Source organism: Eschscholzia californica, unplaced genomic scaffold (genome assembly GCF_041429995.1).
Source record: "Eschscholzia californica isolate CP2 unplaced genomic scaffold, dmEscCali1.0.p SCAF_4, whole genome shotgun sequence".
In the NCBI taxonomy this organism is placed as follows: domain Eukaryota; kingdom Viridiplantae; phylum Streptophyta; class Magnoliopsida; order Ranunculales; family Papaveraceae; genus Eschscholzia; species Eschscholzia californica.
Genome location: NW_028238461.1, coordinates 32,825,130 through 32,834,683, shown reverse-complemented (window position 1 = coordinate 32,834,683; position 9,554 = coordinate 32,825,130).

The window sequence follows — 9,554 nt, the reverse complement described above, 5'->3', positions numbered from 1 at the left end:
TTCTGGGTGTCTCAGACTAGGTTCGAGACACCTAGTGTTGGTCCGGTCCAGCACCAGACGCGTCTAAGACGCGTCTGGTACATGGACTAGCGTCTTGGCTCCAGCCAGAACGAGACCAGACCTTGATAGGCCTCGGCCTGGACATGCCGGCCCTATGGGCCGTGCTATGTCCGGACCTTGTCCGAGCCCTTTTGTGGGCTTGGGCCGGGACTTGTCTAGGACTTGTCCCGGGCTTTTTCGAGGCTTTTTGGACCACGAAAAGGGACCATCATTTGAGTGAGAGTTTTTGCCAAATTTTCTTCCGATTCCAACCAAATAATTCCAAAATTAATCCGGGCCATCCAGAAGGCCAAAACGGATTTCTCTTTAAATTGATTTATGAAATCATTAAGAATCGAACCAATATTTTTTCCGAAATTGACCCGGGCTTTCAAAACCCGAAACGGAGTTTTTCTTAAAGTTGATTTTAGAAATCATAAAATATAAAACCGGAACGGACCATTAATCGAATTCTTCGAATTTAGACTTAAGGTCCGTAATGTGACATGTGATGTCGACAAAAGTGTCTCCCAAGATAATCATGCATATTTAATTCTTAGCCTTAATATATTATATGAATGCATGTGATGTGAATGCGGGAATCTAGTATGGCCATAGAATTGTTTCTATATTCTTGTTTTAAGCACAGATGGGTGCATATTTGTAATTAATTTCAAGTTTATACGATCTGTGAATCGTTAAAGTCTTGTAATTAGAGTTTAGGGTCTATGAGTCCATCGAAGAAACTCAAGGAAGGAATCCAAAGGCGAGTGGGAGAAATCAATGGAGGTTCAAAGATGGAGATCTAGACGAACCAAAAGGCGAAACAAGAAGCAAACCAAAGGAGATTAGATCTTCTAGGTTAGGGGTCATACTAGGATCCATGTCTGCTTGATTTATTTTCTCGCGCGCATTTACTTACTTATTTACGCTTTATGTCGTGGATGTTAGTTAGGCCAAATAGCTCACTATAACAAACGCCAGACTCGAGTAAAAGTCCCCAAAACCTAATCTTGAGTAATCGCCTATCCAGATTAAGACACTCGTTGCGCCCTTGTTCGAAGAAGGTGGGTCGGCCTTCGCAGAGTACCTCCTCTACCTTGGGATAATGCGGGTAGGTCTATAGAAGAGGCCTACACGTCTAAATGGTTCTTCTCAACGAGATCAGCAAGAGAGTCTTGGATACTCGAGGCAAAAGGATAGATTAGTCATTCATTAATGAAATCTATCAACCAAGAGTCACAAGGTATGATCAGTGAAGTAGTTCACTCACCCGGAACGACGGAGTCAAAGGGTAGGGCCTTCGTCCGCTTTACTCCGAAGAACTGGGATCTTGGAATCACTTATTCAATCGGGGACGATTTTTATTGAATTTCGTGGGAAAACTATGTTTTTCAAAATGATAACGAGTTTTAAAACTTTGTCATTTCTTTTATGTAGTTCAAAGATGACAAAAGATATTTTCAACTTCCGCTCACTTCTCGACAAGGAGAAGCTGAATCAGCACAACTTCCTCGACTGGGAGAGGAACCTGGGAATAGTTCTCAGGATGGAAGGAAAGCAACATGTACTAGAAACTCCGATTCCTGTATTGGATGATACTTCGACTAAAGAAGAGATAGATGAAGAAAGGAGTGTGCGGAAAAAGGCAGAGCCTGTAACTTGCTTAATGCTAGCAACCATGGAACTGACTCTGCAAGAGCAGTTCATAGACATGGATGCTTACTCCATGATACGACAACTTCGGGAAATGTTCCAGAAACAGTCGAGATTGGAGAGGCTTGAAACCTCTAAAGCAATTATGGACATGCGCCTTGAAAAGGGAAAACCAGTTGGGCCTCATGTTCGTCAAATGATCAGGCTCATGGGCAAGCAGGCTAAACTAGGTTTCCCTTATAGCCAACAGACGGCTACCGACACTATCCTTTACTCCCTCCATAATGGTTTTAATCAGTTTAAGATGAACTACAACATGAATGGATGGGATAAAACGTTGGAGGAACTTCATTCTATGCTTTTAACAGCCGAAAAGGACGTCGCTATAGTGGAGACTAAGAAGGACGTTCTTATGGTACAAAAGGACAAAGGGTTCAAGAAAGGTGGAAAATAGAAGAAGAAAACCGCGTCAAAAGGAAAAGGCAAACGAGTTGCCAAACCTAAAGACAAAGGTCCTCCTCCTGACACCAAATGTTTCTACTGTGATGGCAAGGGCCACTGGAAAAGAAACTGCCCTAAATTCTTGGAGGACAAGAAGAATGGAACAGTGGCTTCCAATTCAGGTATAAATTAACTCATCAAATACTGTAAAATTTCCAAACTTTGGTATGTGATACCTAAAATTGCCCTATCATTGTGAATGGACAGGTGCAACTGGGAACTGAGTATTTGGCTAAGGAAGACAAGATCCAAGAGGAAGTAGAAGCCTCGACTGCTAAGGATGCTGAAAGGGATCGAAGTCTACTTTAGGCACTAATCTAGATTAAGCGATTTTCTAGTTTTTAACATCATCTGTGTACTAAGTATTATGGAGAATCAATAAAGAACTTTATTTCGAAATTGAGATGTTTTTAAAAGTGCTAAATTAAACAATCTATACCTAAGAATTCTAAACTTGGTTAAACACCTACAAGATAGGTTCAAATAACCAAAACATGAATCAACTAACAAGAAAGAAAGTCTTGAGTCAGAAACAGAGATTGATCTTCAAAACGTACTTCTAACCTATCCATATTTGGAGTGTCCAAAAGGATTAAGATGAAGAACACGAATCAAACTCTATCCTCCAAAATCCACTAGTCTAGACATTGCTTCCCACAAAACTACCAAAATTCCGTCTAAAGCTAAAATTTGTAAAAATCGTTACAAAACTAGCTAATATCTGACGCAATTTCTTTGTCAAATAAATTTGGGCTTCTTTCACAACCAATCAAGAGAACAAAGTGTTTGTTGCTCATGATAGTATTCTTCTAGTAATTAGCACACCTAGTAGTCTGGGAGAAAAGCACTAATTATTACAAGAATAAGTGGGAGAAAAGTACAAGTCGATTTAATTCGATCATGAGAAAAATCATGAAGAGTCATGAAGAACAATCATGGAACTTGTACAAGACGATTAAATTCGACCAAGAGCAACAAACTGCGGCTCATCCAATAAGGAAAGGTTAAAGATATGATCTTATAAACCCACCGCACAAAAGCGAATGTCATTCGCAGGAGAACTCTCAAAGCAAGTGAAAGTGTCTCTATAGGAATATCTCAAAGTAGTTGAGAAAATTTCAAATTGTTGTTTAAAAGTTCAAAAGTAAAATCTCAAAGACTCAGAAAATAAAAGTTATTTCTGAAGAGATAAAAGACCTGCGCAGAAACGAAAACAAACTCTAGATTTTGGCTAGAAACCAAAATCACCATGGAATCCATATCTCGTCAAGACATGAAGCTTGATAATTTTAGTCAACGGAAGACCTAAATTGGTTTTCCAAAGTAGAAAACTGAGAAGGATGGAAACATTCATGTTTCCCGAAACTAGACAAGAAGAATAAGATTCTTCCAATCAAGTTATGTCCATAGGCATGCTTCAGAAATCCATCAACGGATTAAAAGCACGCAAGAGTTAGAATCTTCAATTCAAAGAGGCAATCAAAGAAATTTGATTCCTGAGGAATGAAGAAAAATCTTGAATCACGAGTTTCAAGAAGGTAAGTGGGAGAAACAAACCTTCTGAGTCTGTATGCAGAGTACATACAAAAGATTGAGTACGACATAAGATGTTGTGTAACAGTGAACACACCGACTCAATAAAAGGACCACACACAAGGATGAAATGCCATTTTGGGCATCTGAAGATCTATAAGCATAGATCAAAAAGATTATAGGATTAGAGAGACTTAGTATGCTGAGATGCTTAAGATCCGAAACAGAAAATCTAAGACTCGGAAAAGTCTAAAAGAATTTCGACCCAAAACTCATGACAAAGAGCGTTGCCTAATCAAAGTTTGAAAAGACACCGATGAGCAAGCACGCATGAGAGAGACGTTTATGTTTGAAAACATAAAGTCAAATCATGTTGAACATGATGAGCATTTAGACATCCAATTCGGATTGGAAACCCGAATCACTACTGAAACATCCCAGAAGGCTAAAGGATGAAAGTAGTACAAATTGTCATCGTAGCAAACTTCCAGACATGGAAGGAAAGTAGTCTTAAAAGTGTTTAAGCCGTAACCTTTGCAAATTCTACATAAGATATTAAAAGCCTTAACTCTAGTAAAGATTACTAGATATTATCAAGGTTGAAGATAGCAATCTTCAAGTTAATTGATAATAAGCAAAGTTTAAAACCGACTACCATGGTAGTCAAACTAAACTGTCACCTAAGACATAGTATGAGATTCATACACAGTCTAAGGCATGAGGTAAATTTGGAATAAACCTCGACAAGTAAAACTGAGTGGGTAAAAAGAGTTTTACGGAAGAGGCTCAGATTTACAACTCTCGTTATCAGAAATAATAGAGTTATTTCACAAGTCGTCTAAATTTGGTTTAGTGTTTAAACGACAGTCTATTGATGATAAAACATTCCGAATAGGTTTGTCAGATACGTGATATGATGAATGAAACCCTATTAAGTGAACTTGGAATATTTATTATCAAATCCCTAGTCCAAGTCATTGCACGGACAACAATAACTCGTGAAGACTAGTACGGGAGTCGATGGGATAGCGCAGTTTCATGGGTTATAGGAATAGTGTATTCGATTCGACTACGTGGGTGTTTAAAAGGTTTATACACTGGATAACTGATGGGCCTAGAAGGTTACCCTAAATAGGTCTACACCCGCAAGTGCACGGGTGTCAAGTTGTAATAAATTCCGGTAAGACCGGTTCGTTCCTCAGAGACTAGTTAAATTTATTCTAGAACTAGGAAATAATAAGGTTTTGAAAATGGTTTTGATTTTGGTTTTTAAAATAAAATAAAATATTAATATAAAATTACGGAAATGAAAAATGAACTCAAATGGGGAGAGGATTCTAGGAAGAGAGCCTAGGATTTTAGAATCCATTTTAACACATCCTCATGAAAACCTAATCATGCATATCTTTTTATCACTCGAGTTTTGGTAACCGAATGTACCAATCCCCGGAAAATAGTCTAATTAACGCCGAAAATAATTAAAGTCTAAATTCTAAAGCCTTGATATAAAGTTTCAACTATTGACTATCAATCTATAAGCATACACTATCAAAGAACTAAACCTAAGTATAATGTATCAAATCGAAAGCATAGTCAATGAAGAAATCGTCATATATCGAAACTAAGAATTCAATATTTTTATATTTAAACCACATCAAGATATTAAAGCATAAAGAAGATATCAAAATTATATGTCAAAACTTAATCACAAATCCTAGCAAGATATTTTAGCTATTCATGGTGGGAAAGATAAACATTAATAACATTGAAGAAAGAAAAAGATTCGAAGAAGAAAACACCTTTTTTCGCTTTTTTTTTCCTTCTGCGCAGCCAAACAGAACCTTAGGGAAAATTATTTTCTCATCTTCCCGGAAACGATTTCCAGGTGAGAAAATAATTTTCCTTCCCTGGTTTTTCTTCTCTCTCTCGGTTTTCTCTTTCTTTCTCACTCTAAACTTTCTCTTTCTCTCTCTAAACAATAATGGAACTCTCTCTTTCTTTCTCTAACAGGAACAGTAAAGGGAGAAGAAGATAAAATGATTTTAATGTAGTTTTCAAATTAATTCAATCTCTCTCTCTCTACAAACCAGGAGCTCTCTCTCTCTTAACTCTTTCTATGTATCCTTTTCTCTCTCACAAAGAGAAGGATTAGAAGAAGAAGAAGAAACAGAAAAAGAAAACTCTTCCTCTCACTTTCTCTCTCTAGCTCTCGGTCTTCAATGGCTGTGGAGGAGTCGTTCCTCCTTTTTCTGTTCAAAAGCCGAGGTACCCTCTCTCTCTCTCTCTAATAACTTCTGTTTAGTTGAGCTCGAGAGGCTTCGTCCCATCCGACCTAATTCATCCCTCTGTCTCTGTTTTCTTTTATAATTTCATGCCCGAATCTCTCTCTCTCTTCTTTCCTTTCTTCTCTTTTCTTTCCTTTCTTCTCTCTTCTTTCCTTTCTTCTCTCTTCTTTCCTTCTCTGTCTCTTATCTCCTCTCTTTCCTTTCTTTCCTTTCTTTCCTTTCCTGTTTTAATTTGGGAAAATCTCGGTTTGAAAACAGGTCTCGGTTATAAGGAAAGGAAGAAGAAGATGATGACGTCAGCTGACGTCATCGAGTCGGGTCGGGTCGGGCTGGCTGGATCACACGTATAGCCTGGTGTACCTCTGGACGTGACAGACAGTAGCCCGCGTATTCCCTGGTTCATTCGATTTCTTGCCGGATGCATGCCACGTGTCCCTCTTGACTTCTAGTATACCAAATTTGACCCGAACTTTGACTTGCTCTAATTTTATTCATCCGGACTCCGATTTGACTTCCGTTTTCGCCTACGGGTTCACCTTGGACTCTACTTTCCATCCGAGCACTAATACTGATCATGAAATCAGAATCACAAAATGACCAAAATACCCCTGACATCAATTTCTCCCGATTTCATCTGTTTTTCACCCTGAACTCCGTAAAAGATACCTGAGAAAGAAAATCAAGCAAATCATCAGATTAACAGCTCGAACTGGACTAACTAACCGGAGTTAAGAGATTCAAATGAGACATTTTCATGTCTCATCAATAACCCTCCAATGAAAAGTATATCACTCTTGATGAACGTCAAATACTTCTCAAAAGACAAGATTGGAGAGATTCCTTAAAACATGAGTGCTCCACTCATCTTATGTAAGGAGTGTCCGACTTTGGTTCCGTCAAACAACGCGCCGTAAAAGAAGGTTATAAAGACAGATACTGGGAAGGATAGGAGAGACATGAAGTTAAGTGGGAGCGCAAGAACGGATTGTGTCATCCGAATCACATTAGGTCAAAAGTGTCTCAAGCCCACTTGATGAGTGACAACTAAAAATGCGTGGCCGCGCTCAAACGGATTAAGAATTAATTGTTTGTCTTTTACAGTTGTACTCGGAGATCAAGAAAGTCTGAATGACGTGACGTATCAGATGAGATACTAAATTGACACGGGAATCGAGGCATTGCACTTGTTCTAAGTCCAAGTGGGAGTCTGAAGGAGATGTCCTTCGACCAAGATGGCAATGCGAGCAATATGTCGGCTAGGACAATTGATGAAGAAGATCATCAAGTCCGATTGATTTAGGGGTCGTAGTGTTTAGCTAGAAACCAACTACGATCGTCGAATTACGAAGTAATTCGCGGCTAACTTCGATCGGATCCTACATCGGGTTACACATAAGAATGGGTATTTAATCGGATGATATGACTAGTGGGAGTGTGCTATTACATTGAGAATGTCCCATAAACATATCTCACAGACCTAAATAGAATTTGGGCAAAAGATAGCAAAAAGGTCAGAAATAGGGTTTTGGCCTAGACCGATTCGGGTATTTCTAGGACTCGGATTGGGCTGAACTTTGGAGGGTTAGTTTCTGATATAATAAGCATTATATATGCCAATTTTCGTGGTGTTTGGACACCTCCTCCTTAGGGAATTGAGAATATATCAATAGTTGCTATTTTCGACAATTTCCCTAAATCTTATTCTAAAGGGTGTTTCAGGAAACCTAAAAGGAGATGGATTCTTATTAGGGTTCTATATAAACACTCTTAGGGAAGAGAATAAGGTGTGGAATTTCTCTCTAAGCTTTCTTACTCTACCACATCAAGTAGATAGGAGAAAGTGAGCTAATTCCCAAGCTATCTTCTAGTCAAGCAAGAAGAAGGTCTTCTTATTATCAAACCACCATTGGAGTGCTAGCGAGCTTTCAAGGAGGGAGATTAAATACACTATTCGGTGTCCCAAGTAGAGGAGCTACGTTTGAAGTTCTTGGTCTTCTTTAATCTATTCAACTAGCTCGAAGGAAATAGCGATTAAGGTAATCTACTATCTTCTTATTAGTTAATTACTAGTTTTGCATGATGATCTTGGGGATACTAGTGTTAGACATTAGATGTCGTTATCCGCTATAAACACTAGTATAAGGGTATAAATCCCTTCATTTGTAGGGATAGTGTATTTATATAAAATAAAAGTTGGAAGAGTTAAACTTACCAAACGACTGAGTAACGAAGATGTTCCTATGTCCATTTTATCACTCGATTTAAGTAGTGCCATGGTTCTCTTACATGGATTCGTCACAATTAAGTGTGAAACTGTACGGTACCAAACCATGTAATCGGAACTGCAATCATGATTCGACTTCCCCCTGATTTTTAGATTTTCGCTTAAGACATGGCTGCTCCAGTCATTCCAAGTCCACACACCCATGTTAGCATAATATGGAGCATAAGTCTTGTGACTCATCTTTGATCTTTTCATGTCGTGTTTTAAGGACTCTGATGGTACATCTTGACGAAATCCAAATTGACGTAAAACTCTATTAGGATAAATCACCGAAGTCACCTCGAAACAAACTACAAATCCGACATAATATGCCCAAGGTCCAATTGGGTATTCGGTACGGTAGGTTTCGTAAGGGTCCCATACAACCTAAGAAATAAAATGTAATCATACACGTGAAAAATAACGAAATAATGTATTTGCAAGTAATATTGTTATATACTTACATTGATATCTGTAAGGTCGTCTAGCTGCTCACGAAGATTCTTTAAAATCATCCCGTCCTTGTCCCTATCTCTTTTAAATTCTGGTTCACTACGACGAACCAATGACATCCCTAATCGAAACTCATGAACTAAATTCCCTCTACCAATAGTGGGGAAATGGAGGTAGATCCAACTCAATAAAAAAAAATAATGAACAACTCAAATATTTTGTAACGAATAACAACCATAAAAATATATTCAACGTTCAAATTCAATACCTGGACTAAAGTGATGCATCTTGACACCGTTTGGCTACCGTGTCGGCTGACATTTCCTAGCTCACGGAGTAAATGAGCCAAACAAGCTGTCCCCCATGAATATGATCCCAATGATTTGATGTCCCGCAAGCATAACAAATATAATAGAGAAACTCTACCACCGCTCTTGTCAGGACATAAAGAACTACCTATAACGTACAAAATGTATGCTCTAGTCATATCTTTTCTCTCTATTGGGTCATCCTTACTAGAATTATGAAACCGGGATCGTAGAAATCCAAGAGTTACCGTTTTTACTTTTCCATCCTTAAGCTCTTTAATTGACTTTGACTTACACAATCCAAGTGTTTCCTCCATAAGGGTGTAAATCTCACGGTATGACATATTCCGAGCTTTGACATCTTCCACAGCTCGCCCATCAATAGGGAGATGTAAAATGTGTTGTACGCCATCGAGAGTTATCATCATCTCGCCAAAAGGTAAGTGAAATGTATTGGTTTCAGGATGATATCTCTCCACAAATGCGCTAACTAACACAGCGTCTGTCTTTCGATGG